This window comes from Lepidochelys kempii, chromosome 10 (genome assembly GCF_965140265.1).
Source record: "Lepidochelys kempii isolate rLepKem1 chromosome 10, rLepKem1.hap2, whole genome shotgun sequence".
Taxonomy (NCBI): Eukaryota; Metazoa; Chordata; order Testudines; family Cheloniidae; genus Lepidochelys; species Lepidochelys kempii.
The window spans coordinates 64,198,833-64,219,871 of NC_133265.1; the positions used below are offsets into that span (position 1 = coordinate 64,198,833).

The window sequence follows — 21,039 nt, forward strand, 5'->3', positions numbered from 1 at the left end:
TGGGCCCTTCTGAACTAATTCAAACAGGCCAGGATCAATTTGCCTTCACAACTAGGGCCAACAAGAGGATTCCACATGTGGTTGTGGCCAAAGACCGACAAAGTCACACAACTACCCTCTGGCCAGATTTGATGGTGGTCTGAAGGCTCTGCACTTCACTGTTGAGGCTGTTGCAAATTGGCTTGGCGGGTGCTTCACCTGATAAGAAGAAGAAGAAGAATGTGGATCTCATTTTGTTGCTTTTAGTAAATGGAGGTTGGACAAGTATCAATTAGAGCTGGAAGGGAATTTTTTAATGGGAAATGCTGATTTGTCAAACCCAAAAGGTTTTTTTGGAAACCCATCCAGTTCAATGAACTTCTGGGCAGGGTTCCAACAGAAACCTTCCTCCCAGGTAAGATTCTGCCCAGTTTCCTGTCAGCTCCTCTGGTGGGCTGCTGTGGACTCTAGGCTTCTAAGGTCCATAGTACCAAGGCAGTTCCCCCTCTTCCCCCAACTAAGGATCCCAGGGCTTCCAGACTCCCAGGCAGACTAGCTCCCTGGGCTGCCAGGTACCTGTAGCCTGGTGAGGTAGATACCTTGAAAGTCAGGCAGCACAGTGAGCCAGCTGGCCTGGGAGTCTGGAAGCCGTGGGGCAGCCCACATGCCCCAGAGCTGTAGATGCTGGAAGACCCATCAGCTGCTGCCTGAACTTGACATGATTCTTGTCAGTTTCATGGCTGCCAACCACTGAATAGCAATGGTGAAAGGGCTAGTCAGTGGTGAGGAGCTGTAAAAATGATAAAAATCTTGTCAATTTCAGGCTGCCAGGTCCTAGGGAGCATACTTTGTTTCAGAAACACCATGCAACAGTGTTTTTGAAATGAAAGCTCTCCAGAGTTTCTGGTTTACAGGTGCCTGTTTTAAAAAAGGGTAGGGCTCACAGAGAGGTGGCAGCTCTCTTGGGACTGGAAGACAAATGACACAGAGTGGGGATGCCTGTCTCCCACCAACATTAACTCTGTCCTAAGTCTGCATCTCTCATGCTAACCCAAAGACTTTCAGATGCTGTGCTCCTGGTGAGTAATACTTTTTTTACTGGTTTCAGAGTAGCAGCCGTGTTAGTCTGTATTCGCAAAAAGAAAAGGAGTACTAGTGGCACCTCTGTTATGAAAAGGCTGCCTGGTGTCGTAGCAGATACTTAATCAGAGCATTGAGTCCTGAAGTGAGGAGGACGGGAAAGTCTAGCTTGGCTGAACTCACTGCAGTGAGCCACTGCAAGAGACAGGGATTGCTGGAACCTGAAGTCCCAGTTTTGGAGTTGTGGAGGCCATGGGTCTGCCTCTGTGAAACAGTGAGGATTCCTAGAGTCCAGCACACTAGAGGGATACTCACAAGACACTGGTTAACGGCTGGGGCATAGAACAGACCCTGTGAATCTGTGACACAAACATTTTTGGTGTAACTGAGTCATCTCAATGAAAAATGTGAATGATTTTTAAATGACCTAATTAAACTTTTATATATTTGAAGGGCTTACATTTTATTTTGCCTGCCACTTCTCCCATGTGTGTAAGACTGCCTACCAATTCCTCCAAAACATTTCTAAAGCATCTTTAGAGATCTTACTCTTGCTTCCATCTCTTTTCTCCAATTACTCTACATTCTCTCTAAGGCTACACTCTGATTTTTGTTTTGTTTTGTCAAATATATAGTTGCAGCATTGTGAATCCCAGTTCATTCAAAAATTGTGAATCATGCATCCAGAATCATAAGATTGGCTTAATCATGAGATTTTAATTTGTTTTTTGGTTTTTGAGCATGGAGTGTTCATGTTGTCAAACTCTTTTCAAATATGGGCTAAATGACAGTTGAGATCCTCCGTAATCACATGACTATAGGAGCTAGGGCTTTAACACCAAATATGAGACTTGTGATAAAGTCATAAGAGTTAGCAACACTGTAGTTGCTCATCTTCTTCTTCATACATGTAAATATAAATATATCATTTCCATCCTCAGAAATCTTCAGTAGCTTTCTGCCCATTTCAGAATTTAGTACAAAATTATTCCTCTAAATAGTCTAGGTTCTCTGTGTATTTACTGTCCCTTTCTCTGTGTCCTCATCTTTGTTAAACATATAAACCTTGACTCTAATGGCACTCTGTCCAGGCCCAGGGCACTGATTAAAGTAACTTGTAGAATTGTGGCCTAAATCATTTATTATGATTTCTGAACCTTATGTCCCAATCTCTGAAACTCAGGGTAATATTATTCTTTAGGAATATATTGAGAGTATAATAACTAAAAGCATTAATTTAAAGTTTTAACACCTAAATGGTACATTTATTGAGTCACTAATTTAGAGCTTGATTCATCTAACTTTACTTGTCAAAATACAGCTCCTGCATCTAATATTGAGAATATCTTTGCTTCTGAGATCATAGCTCCCGCTTCTTTAATGGTTTTCATAAGAGAATGTTAATGTTTTATGGCTTTATTTAAATCACATGGATCAATGCATATCTATACTTTATTTGGCTTTTCAATTATAACCCTAGAGTAAAGTATTCTGTAAGCTGTTCTACCTTTTAAATATATCCTAGGTTTCCATATTATCAAATTCATTTTTTACTTTATCTGTTAAGGAAAATTGAATTTTTCTTGGTGTCTGCTTCACTAGAGTTACTGATTTGCCTAACTTATTGTAGTGTTCTCTTTTTCAGACATCCTAAGCTTTGGAAAACATCTGAAAAATGTCACATTATATCTGTTTTTTGTGCTATCTAGTGGTTTTGCAGCAAACATCTTTTTTTAACTAACTTCATGTCTAGGCAGTTTTTTAATCTTAAAACAAGTGCTACATCAGCATTTACTATGTGGAAAGTTATCAAGTGATACTGAATTTTAAAATAAGATAATAGTTTCTTGCCCTTTTACTGCTATTTTCTGTCTTGAATATGAAGCAAGTTTTGCTTTGCACCTCTGTTCTCTCTTATCTGAAGTCATATATATTCTTGGAATGACATTTCATTTTATGCCATTATCCATGTTAAAGGATACAGTTTTGCTACTGATGTTTAGCTGTATTTACCAATCTGCAGTCTTTGGACCTGATCCTTGCAGCTTGTGTAATCATTTACCCCATGTGTATGTACACACTACCAAAGCAGAATAGTAGCATTTTACATCTACTTTGCACAGGGGGCAAATCGAAAAAACAAGATGAAGGTCAGTAAAAAATCAGGCCTATTAAGCCTACAGATATCTTTGCAAGGAATTTTTAAAGCTTTTTACAAACTCATTTGGGCATCATTTTACAATTTCTTCACATGTTAAAGGTTATCTTTGCAATCATAGGAACTAGAAACTTGATTTAAAAAAAAAAAGAATGTTGAGATTCTGAAACATGATTCTGCAATGATGGGTGAATTCTGCAGCAAATTTCAGAACTGTAGATTACGCTGGTTTCCCGATGAGATGATGTTCACTCTGAACTGAGACATTTAGGACACAGATTCTGCAAATGGCTATGTCTCAGGCTGAAGTTAAATCACTTCTCCACAGCGGTCTGTGCCCCTCTTGGTTATTCTGTATTCCACAAAGGAATGGGGTTTTTTGTTTGTTTTTAAAATGGAGTCACATAATTCCCTAAATCATGTTCCAGCTTTAGTCTTTATTTTAGTCACATATTCATCAACTGGCTCATAGTGCACGGATAAAACAAATGTCTCATAAATACCATTTTTATGGGGTTACAGTACCTAACAAATATATCTATAATCCCTGACTAATAGTCATTGTTTTCTTTCTTCTCCCATGTCAAAATCACAAGTACATGTAACATTGCCAAACACAATGTGAAAAAAGTCTGTCTCTGCTGCATCAATGAGATATAGAAAAATGTCAAACTATTGTTTAAGCAGGTGCAATTTTCCTACTAACTTCCTTTGCAAACCCAGTACATTTGAAGGAAGTAACTGGTTCATTATTTGTTTGAGATGATTTAAGATTTGATATAAAGAGCTGCACATTAGAAACCATTTGCAGTACACAACAAATTTTTATTGTTGTGGCCTAGAGGACAGAGCACTGGACATGAACTCAGGTTGTATTCCTGGCCCTGCCTGCTCAGTGACTTTAAGCAAGTTACTTAGCCTCTCTGTGCTTCAGTTTCTCCATCTGTAAAACAGGGATAAATGATACATGCCATTGCAAATCGCTTTGAGATCTACTGATGAAAAGTGCTATCTAAGAGCTAGACAATATGATAAAATTCAGGAACTATATTACGTATTTTAGAGTGCCATCCTCTGGTGCTTATCTATATATAGATATAAGACATAGAGCTCTATCATAACACTAACTCCAGATACAATATAATGAGCATGCAGGAGACAAGTTGATTAGAAAGAAAGACTTTTACTAAGTGAACCAGCAACCAGCTCAGACTGACGTTGCTTATGCTTCTGGAAAACATTTAGTTTATACTGGACATGCTCAATGGCTTAACACAGAATGATTTTGACATTACAACATTAGTATTACTTCTCCTTGGCATAACCACTCCCATCTTTATAATGATAAAAAATAACTGGGCATGTTTAGTTTTGAGAAAAGAAGACTAAAGTTGGACCCCATAATGGTCTTCAGATGTTAAGGGCTTTTATAAAAGAATGGCGATCAATTATTCTCCATATCTCCTGGAGGTAGGACAAGAAATAATGGATTTAACCTGCAGCAAGAGAGATGTAGGTTAGATATTAGAAATTTTTCCCTAACTATAAAGTATTTAAGCACTGGAATAGGCTTCCAACGGAGGTTGCGGATTCCCCATCATTAGAGGTTTTTAAGAACAGGCTGGACAAACACCTGTCACAGATGGTCTAGGTATACTTAGTCCTTCCTCAGATTGGAAGGTTGGTCTTGATGTCTTCTCAAGGTCCCTACCACCTCTAAATTTCTATTGTACCTATCCTTAAGAACCATTCTGTAATTTGTTTAAAGAAATTATAAATGCTGCTATACAAAATAATTTATCTAGTAATATACTTCTGTCTCCATTTATTCACAAAAGCAATTGATCTGAACTCAAATACATACCATACATATAAATATCTTTCTAAAAAAAATTCTGAAATAACATTAAAACAACTAAATTCAGACCAGACGTTAATTACACAGTAACTGCAGCCACGTAACTATATTTTAATAATTTTTATTAAGAATTAAAAGGGTCCAAGAACAAGCTCACCTTTATGTTGCTTTAGCCAGTTACCCTATCTCTGAAATATAACTTGAGTTATTTACTGTGCAAAACTGCCTACGTGCAAAACTGCCTACACACAAAACATTACTACAAAACTGGTAATGGTGCAAAACCTGTCCTCTTCTTTCTGGCCAAAAATTCAGAACTCAGCCTATGTTTGTGAAGCCTCAATGACTTATATGCATATAAAAACCCTGAGAAAATACATTTTCAATGTGCAACTATATGACATTCACTAGTTTGCTCAAACCCTGACCTCTATTGCATAGATAGAAAAGAAAACATCCACACAAACTGGAATCAATTATTTGGCCCCAATCTAGTGTTCTTTACTGTTTAGGGTAAACCAAGAGAAGCACTTTGTGTTTAAATTTAAACAGGAAACTTGGCTAGGAAGTAAAGTGAGAAAAGTAAAACAGTGCATTTTGAAGAGAAAATCTCTGTCTGATCTCTTTCCTCACAGCTAAACCAACTCAGTGCTTTATTGATTACTGAAGAGCATTTGTGTGTCAGCAGAGGATGGGGGTGGGGAGCTGGTTCAGTCAGCCAGGCTGTTGAATTCCCTGAGATGTAGGCAATGCAGGCAGTTAATGCACCTTCATTATGGATGTCCCCAACCCTCAGAAGAATTAAAAAAAAAAAAAAGCCCCCTGAATTGGATTGCATTTATGGGAGGGCAGTAGAGATACAGGGGACTAAGAAAGACAAGGAAGGGGAAGAAACTCGGGAAGGGGGGGGGGGGGAAGGGCACAGAAAATAAACAACTGGAAGGGGACAGGCAGAGTAAATGGAGAGGCCAAAACCAAGAAAGAGTGGCAGACAGGAAGGAGAGGTAGAAGGACAAGGAAGAGAGTGGGTGAAGGAAGGACAAGCACTGAGAGGAGGCCCCTGATGTACAGAAAAAGCAAGAGCTAAGGAAGAGGTGAAACTGGGCACAGCCTGCCATTGTGGAACACCCTGAAGAGTGAATAGGTTGAAATAGAACTGGGGGGTGGTTGTGGAGGCACTATCTGGGAGACTGCAACTCAGGTGTATTGGGGGGTCTGTGTGTAGGAGGCAAAACACAGGGGTGGGATCTACATGGGTGGAGGAGACATTTGGTATGAGAAGCTGCAAGACAGGGGTGTGAGTGTGGGTGTCTGAGATGGGGGCTGCTTTGGGGATAAGGGGGAGGGTGTAAAAGTGATGCGTGGCTGATGGAGAAGCTGGTGTGGGACTGAGCTGTAAGGTCTTCAGGAAATACTGGGATGAGGGGGAGAAGGCCATACTGAGCCACCCAGTGAAGAGAGGAGGATGGAAGCAGGCAGAGGCGCTGGGGTGGAGGAAGTAAAGGCTCTGTGGTGGGGCGCGGGGTCGGAGGAGGCACAGGCTGGAGGATGGGGTGACCCTGGGAGAAGGGGACACTGAGCATGGCGTCGGGTGGAAGAAGGAGAGGAGGGGTGGTAGGAGGCTCTGGGGTTCACTCCAGAGCGGAGGCTGCGGCCGGAACCCATGTGAGGTGCGGGGGCCGCTCAACGGCAGGGAGGTCGCTACTAGGCGGGCGTGGGGCTCTGAGGCAATGGTCGCTGGAGGGGCGTTAGGCGCGGGGAGTGGCGGGAGGCGGGGGGTGGGCGTGGGGTTTGAGGTGGAGTCACCCGGGGCTGGGAGGGAGCCGGCCCGGGAGTTTGCCGTGCCGGGAGCTGAGCCTGCACCGCCTCCCTATAATCGCTGTCAGAGCCCTGCGGAGCCCGGAGCAGGTGGTTTCCTGAGCGAGCCGCAGCCCCAAGTAAGTCATCCGCCTCGCTAGCAGACTGCCATGCCGGGGACAGCGCTGCCCGCTCGGCTGCAGCGCTCTTGGGCTCCCCGGGCGCCCTGACCTAGGCGGGGGAAACAGGAGCGCTTCCCAGCGGGGCGCTGCGAGCTGCAGCCCAGACGCGGCATCCCCTGGGTGGGTGGGTGGAGGTGAGCATCGCTCGCACGCGGAGCTGCTGCCCCTCAGGATTTGGGGGAGAGGGAAGGAAAGCGAGTGAGTTGGCCCGTGTCTTATTTTTGTCGCCTGTTGTTTTTTTTAATCTTTATTTTCAAAGAGTAGCTATATGCAGAATGTCTGGAGGTGAGACACACACACACACGCAGTCCTTCTGGGGTTACATAGGTTCTGGATCGTAATGTCAGTGAGTAGAAAGATTTGCTTCATTTGCAAAAAAAAAAAAAAGTGTGTGTGGGGGGGAAATCGGTGCGTGGAAAAAGTCCTCTGTGTGTGAGAGAGAAGGAGTGCGTGGCTTTTGTTTTGGTGGGGGGGGGGTTCCTTTCTTTCTCTGGGTTTGGTCGGTTTCGTTGCATTTCTCTGGGTGGGTCTCTTTTCTCTTGGCTCATTGTTTTGCAGTGTTATTTCCATCCGTGCCAGTGGCCGAGAGACAGGACCGCTGCTGATGGTCTCTAAGCGTGAGGAGATGGCAGGGTTCTGTATTTTGCTGAGAAGGATTGGTCTGGGGGTAAAACTGACTTCCTCACAACAATCTCAGGATAGATAAGGGATTATGATCATAGTTGTCTGCTTTATTCAGACAGCTACTGGCTCTGAGCGTAAAACTTAGAGCCTGTTCCCACCGTACAAAGGAAGCACACGCTTGCAGATGAGTGAAAGCCTCTCTGTATAGCCAGTGAAAGCATTTTAGGGGGAGGCAGTTTAATAATGAATTTTTTAAATTTTAAAATATTGCTATACGAGATTTAGTGTATAAAGTCTCAGCACAAATATGTACAATACAGTCTGTGTGCTTTTCTTTCTATGCATTGTGTATGTGTTTGCACCTATATTACCTTCTTTGGTTTCTCTCGTGGTTTAATTCGTTCAGGATGTTTCCACTTTCCAATTATTCTCTCAGCTGGAGTGCTCAGCAGTTTCTACTTGATGGGCTGAGAAATTCTAATTTTTTTAATGATGTTATCCACTTCTCAGATGTTACCATATATCATAGACATGCTATTAAAGGTGTACTCTCCCCACGGTGTCCACATGAACTACTCCTAACACTAATGCATGTGCACCCAGAGCAGAATAGATCGATACAATATTGATGCACATATATCACATATATATATATATGCCTTTCAAATAATGTGTAAGTGTATTCACACATACAGTTTCCCCTTCCTGTTTATAATTCCAACTCCTGGTCACTTTGTTTACTTCCCCCACAGAGGGGGTTTGATTTATCTAAACAAGATGCTAGTGATAAAAAATTGGTAACAACTGGTACAACTCTCAACACTAAATTGTTCATGTGCATCAAGTGATGCTGGGTGTAAATCCCAATGGACTCTAACATATCTAATGCCTTGAATGTATTTTGGTTTGACAGTACTTGACGGACTTGCTAAGTGCTCCAGTCTGCTGAAGCTGAGTTTCTAGCCCCCAGGAGAAACACGTTAGTTATATGAAAACCTCTAACTCAGAGCTTGATTTCAAAGGGAAAATCCATGACATAGAACTGGTGTTATGATTATGGAAAGTGACGATAGATAAAACAGACATCTAGCTCCTGTAAAATATTTATATTTCATTTTATAAGTCACTTCTGAATTTCCTCTTTCTTCAAATAAATTACACATCAATGTACCCATTTATTTCTCTTCTTAGTAGCAATCTGTTTTCATTTTTTAGTTTTATTATCCTTTTCACATTGATTTTTATTGATTAAATGTTTTGTTTGCCTGTCATCATAGCTTTCTGTCCCTAGTTCAACCTTTAACAGTATTTCTAACTACTGTTCAGTTTGTCTCCATCTTTCTATCGTATCTGCATTGTCCTCCTCAGTTTAGAGCACTGAATGTATATTCTTGCACACAGCATTGATCTTTCTATTGTACATTTGTTGTTGTTCTCTTAGAATAACATGGACCATTTCAAGCAGATTTTGATTGAGATAAAGTGAAATATAAATTTGACTACCCTTAATGGCCCTTTTAGATCCTTGCATACTACTTGCATTCTCTGTACCCCAGACTCCAAATTATAATGCAATGTGAATAGTAAGTCAGTACCTCTATCTTTTTTAATGAATTTATTCATTAATAGTCTTGATCATACTTTTTGTCAACAAAATGTGTGTCTAGCAATCAGCAGATTCATGTTTTGCAAAATTCATATTTGATTAAATGCGGCATTAAAATATGTACAACTTGCATGAATGATTTAAAAATCATGTAGAAGTTCAGAAGTAAATAAGAAAAGGTTTAATAGATTGTTAGAAAACCAGGTTTTCTTTCTTTTGTAAAAGAACCTTTACCAATGTTTATTGAATTTGCTTGTCTGCATGAAGAAAAGAACTGTTGTTTTGTTATGTAGCAGCTGTAAGAAGATTGACAGCTACAAACTGAAAATCTATGAAGGGTCTGTCCATGACAATTTTGAGTTTATTTAGATTTTATCATTTGCAAAATTATATAAACAAAGATACGTTTGTGGGGAAGATATATATAGATAGTATACTGTAAAGATTCTGAAGCTTATTGGGATAATTTTCAGAGCGTGGTCTTGTCTGGGATGTGACAATTAATTTAAATCTTATTAAAATATGAATACACAATTTAAAATTAGAATATATACAAGAAATACTTATTTTAACCACGCTGGCTTAACTGGAAGTATATTAAGTGTAATAGCCTATTTGTTGAGATAAAGAGAACATCATTGATGTCATGGCGTGCTTTGCATGTTTAAACAGAATCTAATGAATTACAAACATTCATTACACTACAAGCAATTGCTGAAACTTCTCAGGACCCCAAAATAGAGAGTTATTTGTACACTGATGCTCACATGTTTTCTGATTTTGGATTCACTGTAAAAACAGAAATAAATAAAAAAGCCATTGTTTTGAAATGAATTCTCTGCTAGCTCTAAATCTTTTGTTTGTCTACTCCTGTCTCATAAATTTATGTTTAAATACCTCCAACGTCTTCAGGTTATAGAACTTTCTGTTGAGAAGTGTGGGAAAGCTGCATGGACGGAGCAGCCTTTATTAAATCTTGTAAGAGTAGAGAACATATAACACACTAGGGAAGGTCAGGTTTTACTAACTATCTGAGAATAGAATGAAGATTGTTCCTTTGACCTTTCTAAATTCAAGCTATGTACTAATTTTAAAGGGCATCTTATATAAATATTGGTAATCCATTGCCTAGCTGCACATATCAAGATGCAAAAGAAAGATTAGGTCAGTACTTCTTGGACTGTTATACATAAATATTTATTTTTCATTTACAATTCACTTCTACTTAAGCTTGAGTATTATTAAAACAGTTATTGTCGTACTGTGATTTTTGTTCTGTATGGGCTCGATTGAAAGCCCACTGTAGTCAATGGAAGCGGTCCATATTTTTAGGCCAACATTTTCAACAATGACTTGTGATTTTTTGGGTGCCTCAATCTGTAGATACTAAGGGGTCTGAAGAAGAATTGTCTACAGAGCGAGTTAGTGCGTAGCAAGGCAGGATGTGAATCTTCAGCACACTAAGTTGCCAAGCACTAATTTGCTGTAGAGAGAAGTCTAGAGTATGGGTTATCAGTACTTTCCAAAAATCAGGCCCCCTTAAAGTCTCAAGTTTGGCACCCAAAAATAAAGCCACGCGCCCCTCCCCCCAAGTAACAAGTCACTTTTGAAGATCTTGGCCTGCAGAAATTGGAGGAGAGAGTAAGAGTAAGTAGTATAAGAAGCACCTGCTAGAACTGTCCATTATAAGGATTTTTATTTTGATATTGTGAACAGTAAAGATTTTGTAATGTCAGTTCAGATTTTGGCCAGCAACGCTATATACCTACTTTTGTGTACATATGAGAGAGACTGCATGATGATGTTCTGTAGTTACAGGATTTCATTGGCATCAATTTATAATGGCCACATTAATCATAAGTAATAAGCCATGTGTGACGTATGCAGGTTATCCAGAAGAAGTGCCAATAAAAACCTCATACCATGCTATCATCCAAAGTATTCTGCATATGCCTTGTATTTTAAAGAAAATCTATTTTCAAAATGTCTTAGACAGATATACAAAAATGTCTATTTTTCATATCCCCTCTTGTAAAGCTGGACAGTCTTCATTGCTACTAGCTCACTGCACAGTGCTCAGAAGGCAAAAAAAAGTTATAACTAATCAAACATGTCCTCTGGATGCCTGTCCTTCCTGTATGATAAAGGGTAGTAAGGAAGTACAGGGTCCATTGCTGGTGGGAATTGTCAATGTTTCCCTTCAGGTGGTCTCTTAAGGAGGCAACTGTGAAACATTTGCTTCACAACCAACCCTTGATGCTATCAGTCTGATTAATTATTGACCAGTATGACATCTTCTATTATGAGTTAAGAGAAGTTTCTGGTGGTGAGACAACTATTTAAGTACTTAGATTCCTCAGACTTCCTTGATGTTTTGGCTACAGATCTTGGTATATGGGTAGAAATTGTGCTGATGGGATTAGTAAATGATCTGAGGATGAACAAAGACTGGATGTCTATGCTGATATTGTCAGGTGTATCGGCAGCCATTGACACTGATGACCAAAGGGGGGTATTGATTTGTTTGTAGACTGCAGTAGGAGTAGATGGAGCCACTCTTGAGTGACTCCATTATTTTCTTAAGTGCTCTCAGAAGGTGGGACAATTGCTCTTACTCCATAGGGTGCTATGGCATGGAATTCCACCAGATTGCATCTTGTTTCCTATCTTGTTCAATCTGTGTATGGTGCTGATTGAAGAACTAGCACGACAGCCTATAATTACTCACTTTCAATATGCTGACAACACCTCAACTCAGTAGTACTGTCTCACCTGACTGCACCATAACTGTGGAAAGACTACCCTAGTGTTTCGAAGTGGCTGGATCTTGGATGAGAGTTGGCTGAAGCTCAGTCCAGATAAAACCAAAGTGATGTTTCCTGCAGGAAACAGCCAAATGCTGTGACAAGGATGATCTATTCAGTGAGTGCATTGGCCATTTGTTACTCAAGTTTTGCAATCTGTGAGTACCTGCAACCCATTTCTCTTGGGTGTGGGTCTGACTGCAGGGTTTTATGTCTTTGTTATCTTGAGGCTAGATTCTTGCAATGGAGCTACACTTCAGGTTAACTTGGAAATTTGAGCTTTCAGAATACAGCAGCCCACTTAGTAAATGGTATACTTTAATTAGGGCACAGAACACAAGTATTCCATGATGTGTACTGCCTGCCTGTTAGTTTCTGGGTGGATTTTAAGATGTTGGCTTTAATCTGTGAAGCCCCAACTGGTGTGGGGCCTTCCTATGTGAGAGACTGCTGCCATACTTTGATCAGCAGAGACACATGAGCTGTATTCTCTTTTATTTGACATAGAGGGGGTTGGTGATAGAGCTTCTTCCATGAGGAGCCTTCAGTTGTGGTAGAAGCACTATCTTTGGTCTGAAGTAGTTTGGGATTCTTGATTGGCAGGCCACTATGTAAGGCCCATCCTTTCCCCTCATGTCTGACTAGGGTGAGTTTGACAGTGGAAATGTGGTTTATGGGTGGTTGAGTTCTAGTGGGGAAAGCCCTACCTTTTGAGTTATCATGGAAGGGGTTTTGCTGGAGTTTTTGCTGCTGATTCGGCTTTGGTTTATTGTTCAAATAATGTAAACTACCCTTAGAGAAGCAGAAGGAATGAGAACCTTTTTATTACATTTTATAAATTAAAAAATAGCTAGGGAGGAAAGAAATATGTCATAACTTTGAAGTCTGATATCTTGGGATGTTCCAAGACTTACAAGCTAGTTGATATCACATTGGAAAATTAGGAATCTCCCCTTTTTGGTGGTGTAAAGCTCCTGTTTGTTACCTTGTGGGGTGGAAAGATACTAGATTTCAAACACAGACTTTACTTGCTAAGGACAAGTTTCCCTTGAAGGGAAGAGTGTTATTGCTTTCTCAGTTTGTTGTATTCCACTTAAGTGAGTGGTCAACATAAAGGATAAATGCCTACTAATGTTATTAATTAGTGCAGTTACTCCTTTAGCTCAAGTAGCAAAGGAGTCTTTCTTGAAGCTGAAGATTCTAAGTTTTATCCACAAAGACAAATGGGCACAGATGTTCTTACCATCAGTTTTGTGGTATCAGTTAATAATCTGCTTCAATCTTAGTCCCTCTCCTCTATTTTATTTATTCTGTCTTTACTCCCAGTCTATTGAGTTTGCATCACCTTTCACTCAATCAAATGTTCACTGTCATTTCCCAGTCTATTATATTCTCAGTTCCCCTTCCCCAATTCAGTTCCAGCCTCACCCAGTTTATCAGTTCCATTCTCAGTTTCCCTCATCCTATGTAGTTCTCAGACCCGTTCCAAATTTATCAATTCTCAGCCTCATCAGCTAATAAGTCCTTTCCCCAGTGCATCCAATATAATTCCAATACCCTTTCCTTTAATTCAACAGTTCGCCTACCTATTGTTCCTTCCCCCTACTCACTCACTAACCCCAAAGAGTGTTACTATGAGACTAACACTTTCTTTCCCCAACTTTACAGCATTAAAGTTTTTTAATTTAATATTCTATGAAGACAAGGTTTTGCATTTTAAATTCCATGGGCCAGATTGTGACAGCTAGTCCTACATGTGGATGGGTCTCTTCAGGGATAGATCTCACTTCTCTTATACAGAATATTTGGGGAGGAGTCGGGTGCCTCTACAGCACTATTCTCAAAACCCAACAGATGGTGCTCCAAGGTGTTAGATTCTGTATAGGGGAGAAGGAGGAGATTGGGCCTCCAGCCACGCAGATTATCTGGGAAGTGTAATACAATACCAGGCTTTTAGGCTTGTGAAGTTTATTTAGAACCTTCAGGAGCTCCACAGGAGCATAAGAATTTCAGTACAGAATCCTCCTGCTTTCTGATTTTCCTACAGAGAAATATGTTGAAAACTTACAACCATGGTTGTTAACTACAGTGCTAATTCAGCAGTGCAGATGATGTTGTAGCTACCATGCATGCACAAAACCAATTTTTAAAAAATGTTTATATCTGTTGTTTGGGTGTTCTTTTTTTCCCCTTGGCAAGTAATGAAAGTACCCAGTACTGAGTCAGAGCTAGCCAACCTGAAAATGTCAGATCGTACAGATCAGCCATTTTCAAATTGTGTATGTTTTTTTTTTAAAAAATCACTTTTTTTCACCTTTCCATAATTCAAAAACAGGTAAATGGATTTCTCTCAAACTTGGGGAAAAAATAAAAATCATCTCTGGGTGAGGGGAAGTCAAGTATGGAACAAAGCAGAAGATTGATATGGAACATCTCAGCTAGAAATGAGAAAAATCCCAAAATGGTAAGCTTTAGCTTTTGATATTGTAATATATACTACATACAAAAACTGTTAAAAGAACATTAAGGTTGCAAAATCAAGCACTCTAAAGTTAGGAAATGCCAGAATGAAGGTTTCCTGTGCAACCTTAATTTAACCTCTTGTGCATATGCGTCACAACACAGTCTTATATTACATTATCACATACTATTTTTCCCCCTGCCTTATTCAGTACACAGGATGGATGGTGCTCACTTAATTAATAGCTATTCAGTATTTTGTTTTATCCCCATTGTTCAGTATGTTGCCCCATGCCTCCCCCCCCCCACATTCAAACCTCGTGATGGGCTTTTCTTTGGTGCTTCACAAATATTAATTTATTTTATTTTCAAATAATTTGAAATGCCTATGACCTGATTTTTAGAGCACTTAGCATTATATGTTCAAATCATTAACTTCACTTGCAGCTATGAGTGCCCAACAGCTCTGGAGATTCTAGAGTCTCATGTTGGTCACCCCAAAAATGAACATACAAATAGTGACCAATTGTGAAAAATTTGGTTTAAATGTCTTGCCTGCCATCGCATAGGAGCTCTGTGGCAGTGGAAGGTACTTCAGGGCAACATTCTACTGCTTTGACCAACCTTTCTTTTCCTGCAATCTGTCTTTTTCACTACACACCTTTCAACTGCTGCGACAAATGAAGCACAGATACTACAGACAATAACTTCTTTCATTACACAACTCAGATTCATCCCCAGCGCATTGTCTGTCCTTTTGCACTGAAAGAGGCAAGGATCTTGTTTGGAAAAAACAGTATGTGTTCATGTAATTAAAAACTGTATCGTAACTCATAATTCCGCCTTTTGAGTTCTTTTTAGCATTCTTTTAATGTTGATTTTTGTGTGTAATTCACTATGGTTTTAGAAAAACAAAGTGAAAAAAATAGAAATTCCACCATATGGGTCATCAGCAGGGTTGGAACCTTTACATCTTGTTCATAGACCTCTGCCAGTTGTTCTAATGGTATAACTGTTAACAGTAGTCGATTATCTACTATGTGGACCAGTACTAGAGGGGAATGAGACATATGCTTTGTCAATGGGATTCACAGATATTTGCTGACAGCAGAGGAATGATCAGACTTAGAAATCTTGGGTTCCATTTGGGCTCTGGAAGGGAATGTTCTATAGTGGGCACAGACCCTTCTACCCCTGTTTCTGCCCACTGCTCTCCCTGGTTTCTCATCCCAGTCTTCCTCCCACATCCTGGCAACTAGTCTCAGCCTCTCTCCCCAGGCTCCTCCTCCCAGACCCAGTCTCATTTCCCAAACAATCCTAGTCTTTTTCTATTCCCCACCTCCTCCCACACCATTTCAAGTTCTCCCCTGCCTCCTTGTATGACTTTCTCCTCCCTGATCATGCTGACTTTAGTACCAGTCTCCTCTTCTTCCAACCCTACTTCCCAATGCCTTGTCCCAGTTTACTCCCTCTGCTGACACCCCTTCCAGTTTCAGCTTCTTTCCTCTCTGTATATGAATCAGGCTACCTCCTCCTCCATGTTGTCTGGCCCCAGAAGGGGGATGGTAAGGATATGTTTACACTGCAGTTAGACACCTATGGCTGGCCTGTGCCTGCTGATGCGGGCTCAGGATAGGGGGCTGTTTAATTGCAGTGTAGACATTGAGGCTTGGGTTGCAACCTGGGCTTTAGGACCCTGTGATGTAGCAGGGTCCTAGAGCTTGGACTACAGCCTGAGCCCAAACATCTGCACCACAATTAAACAGCCCTTTAGCCCAATCCCGGTGAGCCTCTGTTAACTGGCATGGGCCAACCATGGGTGTCTAATTGCAGTGTAAGCATACCCTAAGAGTACAGAAGAGACAATGTTCTTGCTCTTTGTTCTGGTACCTGGTGACATAGTAGCAGCAGCAACTGAAGAGAGAGCCTGCTCAGCCACTGGGATGGGGTCCTTGCAGACATATTCTGTGAAGATTCTATCTACCAAACACTAACAAGTCTGTACTAAGCATGTGCAATTTCACAGGAATTGCAAAAGGCACATTGTCGACACCAGGGCAATATCCTCCCTGTACTAAATTTCAAGGCCATGCTTCTAGCATGGGAGTACTACAGCTTCTCAATGAAACAGTAATAATAATTTTTAATATAGGTATAAGTATATTTTCCCTAATCTTGTTCTCCAAAACATCTAAACTGTTTTAGTTAAAACTTTTCTGAAAAGATTTAGTCTGGGGCACACACCCAGCATAGGAAATTTCATACCAAACAGTTAAAGTTTGGCAAAGCAACTGGAAACAGCATCTTTATAGTGAGAAGTGTTGGGGAACCTTGACTATAGGCATCACTGCCAGTTCTGCCTACAATACTTAGCTACAGTGCTTCAAGTTACTCTGTGCCTGCAGACTCCTGAGCCCATCCAGAATGTCTTGGAGGTTTGGTGTCATACATTGAAAAGCAATTTTTTATGTGTGCATCTGTGTGTGTGTATATATAGATATAGACAGTATGTGAGAGAGAATATATTAAATAAAATGAGACTACGAGATAGGATGGTGGCATGAAGATTTCAGTAGCAATCCAACAAGAGTTTGAGTTGACTGCATTACTCGCAATTGGGAGATGTACGTATGTTGATAGATAGATATGGGAAGAGAAAGAGATTGGTTTGTATGTAGGTATTCATCAGCTTAAGAGTGAGGTAGAGTGAGAATAAAATGCAGTTGAATTCTATAAACCAGTATGGTTTGGAAAATAACACTGTTATGGAGTTATAATCAATTTACCACATCTAACGTCACATACATGGTTCGTCACTTTTAACAGACAATGAGGAGTTTCTAAAGATTGCAGTTCATTACTAAATTAGGATTTACCTTGCTGGTGTTTAGAATTTTAAAAATTTCTTTCCAGTTAGACTCTTTAGTTTTGTATGTGACAGGAGAAAGTACACATTTAATGTTTTTGTTTTATTTTAATTGAAATGGTGGATTTCTTTTTATCCTATGCATTAATTTAATGTGCTGCAAGTCTTTTTAACAGATGTGTATTCACTAGGAGATTGAATGTGTTGTCACTGCTTTACAGGCTGGCAGACGGTTCAACTCTCTAAGCCTGTTTCTGTCAAATGAATTTTCTTGGATTGTCTGTGCATGTGCAAAGCTTCAAAATGTCGTAATTACCTCTTTAAAGGGGAAAAAAAGAGATTAAACCAAAGCTAAAATTCAGCCTCCGATTCTCATTTAATATATAAAGAAAATTGTATGGTTTAAAGGAACCACAGAAGACAGAGCAGAAATGTTATAACATGAGCAATCAAGATTTTGAAAATGCTGAATAGGAGTTGTTGCTGAAAAATCAGACTGCAATTTAAGACTTTAAATATGTACAAATAAATGTAAGAAAAACTAACATTAAACTTTCACACAAACTTGCTATATCAATTATCAACATAATCTGAATGTTTGATGGACCAATTTGCAGGAGCTTTGGCCATGGCGTTCTCATTAAAGTCAATGGGCATCCCTCTCCTCATGGTACATCTGCAGGATGAAGCCCACAGTACGTTTTAGTATTAGAAATAGTTAATTTCATTTCAGCACTGTTTTATTTATCTAAATAGTATCCCTAATCTGTCCACTTAATCTACCTAAAAGTGTTTGTTCTGTATACCAGAGCATTAGCACGTTATACAGAACTCGTCGGTTTTTATAAAGGGGGGGGAGGTTTTGATACATCTTGTGCCTTCTGAGACACATTCAGTTTTACAATATTGTTATCTATGTGAATTCCTATTGTAATTTAATCCCTCCCAAAAATAGTTGCCAGCTCTATTAGTCAGGAATCCATAGAGGGTACAAATGTAAGATCTTGATAAATAGACAATATTTCATAGAGAATTGTGAAAAACACTTTGCAAGATTCATGGCATGAATTAAGGTGCTAGCTGATTAAATTTTGCAGCTATCTTTTTAAAGAAAAGAAAGCAAATCCTTTGTAAAATAAATCTAGAGACCTTAAAGAATGATACTCGAGTATTTTAAACTCAACTCCTGAGATTCTGAAGTGCCAATACTACTTATAAATCAGAACTTTCTTCCTAGTATTCAAGACAATGTGCCTTTGATGCCAAGGTTGGGGACTTCATGGTTGCCTTTTCGCCAAAAAATGCATGAATACCAAAGAAAGTTCTCTAACACAAGCTGCAAATGTCTCTTACCAGGAGGTGTCACTGCAGTTCAATATGAACTATTGAAGTATATCTCTTGGGACAAAATAGATTCAAGGTCTCATCAGACATGAATGCTCATGTCATCAGATACAGCGATGTGCTGCCAGTGTTTAAGAAAAGGAGTCCCATAATTTCCTCCTCTGCCTCTTTTAAACCTTGTGTACCATGTGCCTTCAGAAGGGAGAGTGAGTGACTATGGAATTTTTTCCCATTTAAAGAAGAGTGCTTTCTGCTAACCAAGAAAAAAGACAACATCACTTCGTGAAGAAATGTATATTAAGTGCACTTGCTAGATTGACACTTTGTTCCCCAAAAATATACTTAGTGCAGTGATTGTATAGTGCAACTTTCGAGGTAATATGAAGTGTGTGAGAAAGAGAGAAGACCTTGTAGAGATAGTATCTTGGTGTATCCTCTCCTGGGGATTTTTTTTATATACACCTGACACTTGATGTAATCTGATCCATTCCCTTGACCCTATTCATTCTTTCAGAATAGTGACAGACTTTAATACAGGGCTGCTATGAATCCCCGAAGCAATTCCCAAAGGTTATGTTTGGAGTTACTTTATAGGAAAATCATTGTAGACCTTGGGTGAAATCCCCATGTGCAAAGGGAGTGGAGCTAGGGCCAAGTTCTAGCACTGATTCATCTCATTTCTCAGAACAGTTCTCACAATCAGTTTTACTCTGAGCTTAATGTATATTTCATGTAGCCTGCTAATGAGGTGAAAATTTCTTAATTATAGCAGTCTGTGGAGTTATGTTTATGGCTCTTATTTGTCTATTCTCTGTTTATGGCACACAATAGTTCAGGCTCCTCTGTAGCTGTAATATTTTAGTGTAATCAGGTTATTGGGTTTAGTACAGGGGCAACTGGGTGGGATGAAGTGGCCTGTGATGTGCAGGAAGTTAGACTACGTGATATGGTGGTCCCTTCTGTCCTTAAAACTCTGTGTGTGCAAAAAATAATAATCAGCCTGGCTGGGTTCAAGCAAGTGATCTACAGGTAAAAGGCAAGATTTTTTCCTCTGTCAGTTTCATATGTGATTAAAATGTCTATCAACTATTTTCATAATTATTGTTTGTATAAAGTCCTGTGTTCCAGATAACCAGTTGTGGGTTTTTTAACCTAGTTTTTTCATAAAGAGCTGAATCCTCCCTTGCTGAGTCAGTGCACAGGGCAGACTAAGTGGACCAAGTTTGCTGTCCCTTGGCTGCCTCCACTTGGCTTCCATGTCTGGAAAAGGGAGAGGAAAGTGGCCTATTGTGGGAAAAGAGAGGATGAGCAAGTCTCCCCTGCTATCTCCCCAGTGCACCTCAGATAGCTCTAATTTTTAATCAAATACATCTTAGGTTCCCTGGATGAAGATTCTCTCCTCGCCCTAAAAAGAAAAGGAGTACTTGTGGCACCTTAGAGACTAACAAATTTCCTCTCCCTGTTGCTGCTCCACAAGATTTTCTTTTGCCCTGGGGCTGCACTAACAATGCTGGGAGAGAGGGGCTGCCCAAAATTCATGGATGACTGGGGGAGGGGGGGCTTAATTTACATGAAATCCTTGTCCAACCACAAATCCACAACAGCTCTGTGTCTTGCTGCAGTGGAGGAGGGTTAGCATGTATCTGTGCCTCTTCTTCACAAAGTCTTATTGTCCTTACAGCTAGTCAAGCTAATGCAGACACAATGGGAAGTAGGAACTAATTAGCCGCAAACATCTGTGCAACTCAGCTTGATGATTTGGCCCAAAGTAAAGAGAACTGCTGGACCCATGGGAGTTGCACCTGTGAAACAGAGTAGAGTTTGTCTCTCTCATGTTAATTGCATGACATTTCAGCTTGTTTCTTGGAAACAAATTACTTGTATTCAATGGCCATTTGTAGCACTCAGTGTATATGTGAAGGGTCTCAATAGATTCCTGGAGCTATCTATAGAATATTCTCATAGGTGTTAATCTGCAAACTATTAAAAAACTAACAAAGAAAATTGAAAGTGAACATTATGTAATTACTCTTAAGATTCAAGAGGTTTCAATTAACAATTGTTTGGTGATCAATATTTCATTACACTACTGAACTAGTCTATAATGTTTTTGGAAACAATTAGTATTAATTTCTCATAAAGAACTTTCATTAATTAACTGATCATACTTATTTACTGACTTAATAAAAATTCATGTGACAGGAATTGTCCAGCATATTCAGCAATCATTTTTATTAACATAAGTGTTAAAATACTTTCTTTTACAGTCTTCCTTTGATTG

The 21,039-nt window shown here is 39.8% G+C and overlaps 1 protein-coding gene across 22 annotated transcripts in view; it reads left to right on the top strand.

Moving 5' to 3' along the window:
- The first annotated feature begins 6,888 nt into the window (after nt 1-6,888).
- SEMA6D (semaphorin 6D) overlaps nt 6,889-21,039 on the top strand; it is a 281,482-nt gene continuing 267,331 nt past the window's right edge. For 16 of the 22 annotated variants that reach the window (XM_073303916.1, XM_073303919.1, XM_073303920.1 and 13 more), the window contains exon 1: nt 6,889-7,012. The gene's annotated coding sequence lies outside the window, so the exon portion shown is untranslated. Of the gene's footprint in view, nt 7,013-7,041; nt 7,253-7,300; nt 7,401-14,423; nt 14,553-21,039 lie in introns of those variants that run through there. The other 6 variants (XM_073303918.1, XM_073303922.1, XM_073303925.1 and 3 more) reach the window with 5 other exon arrangements.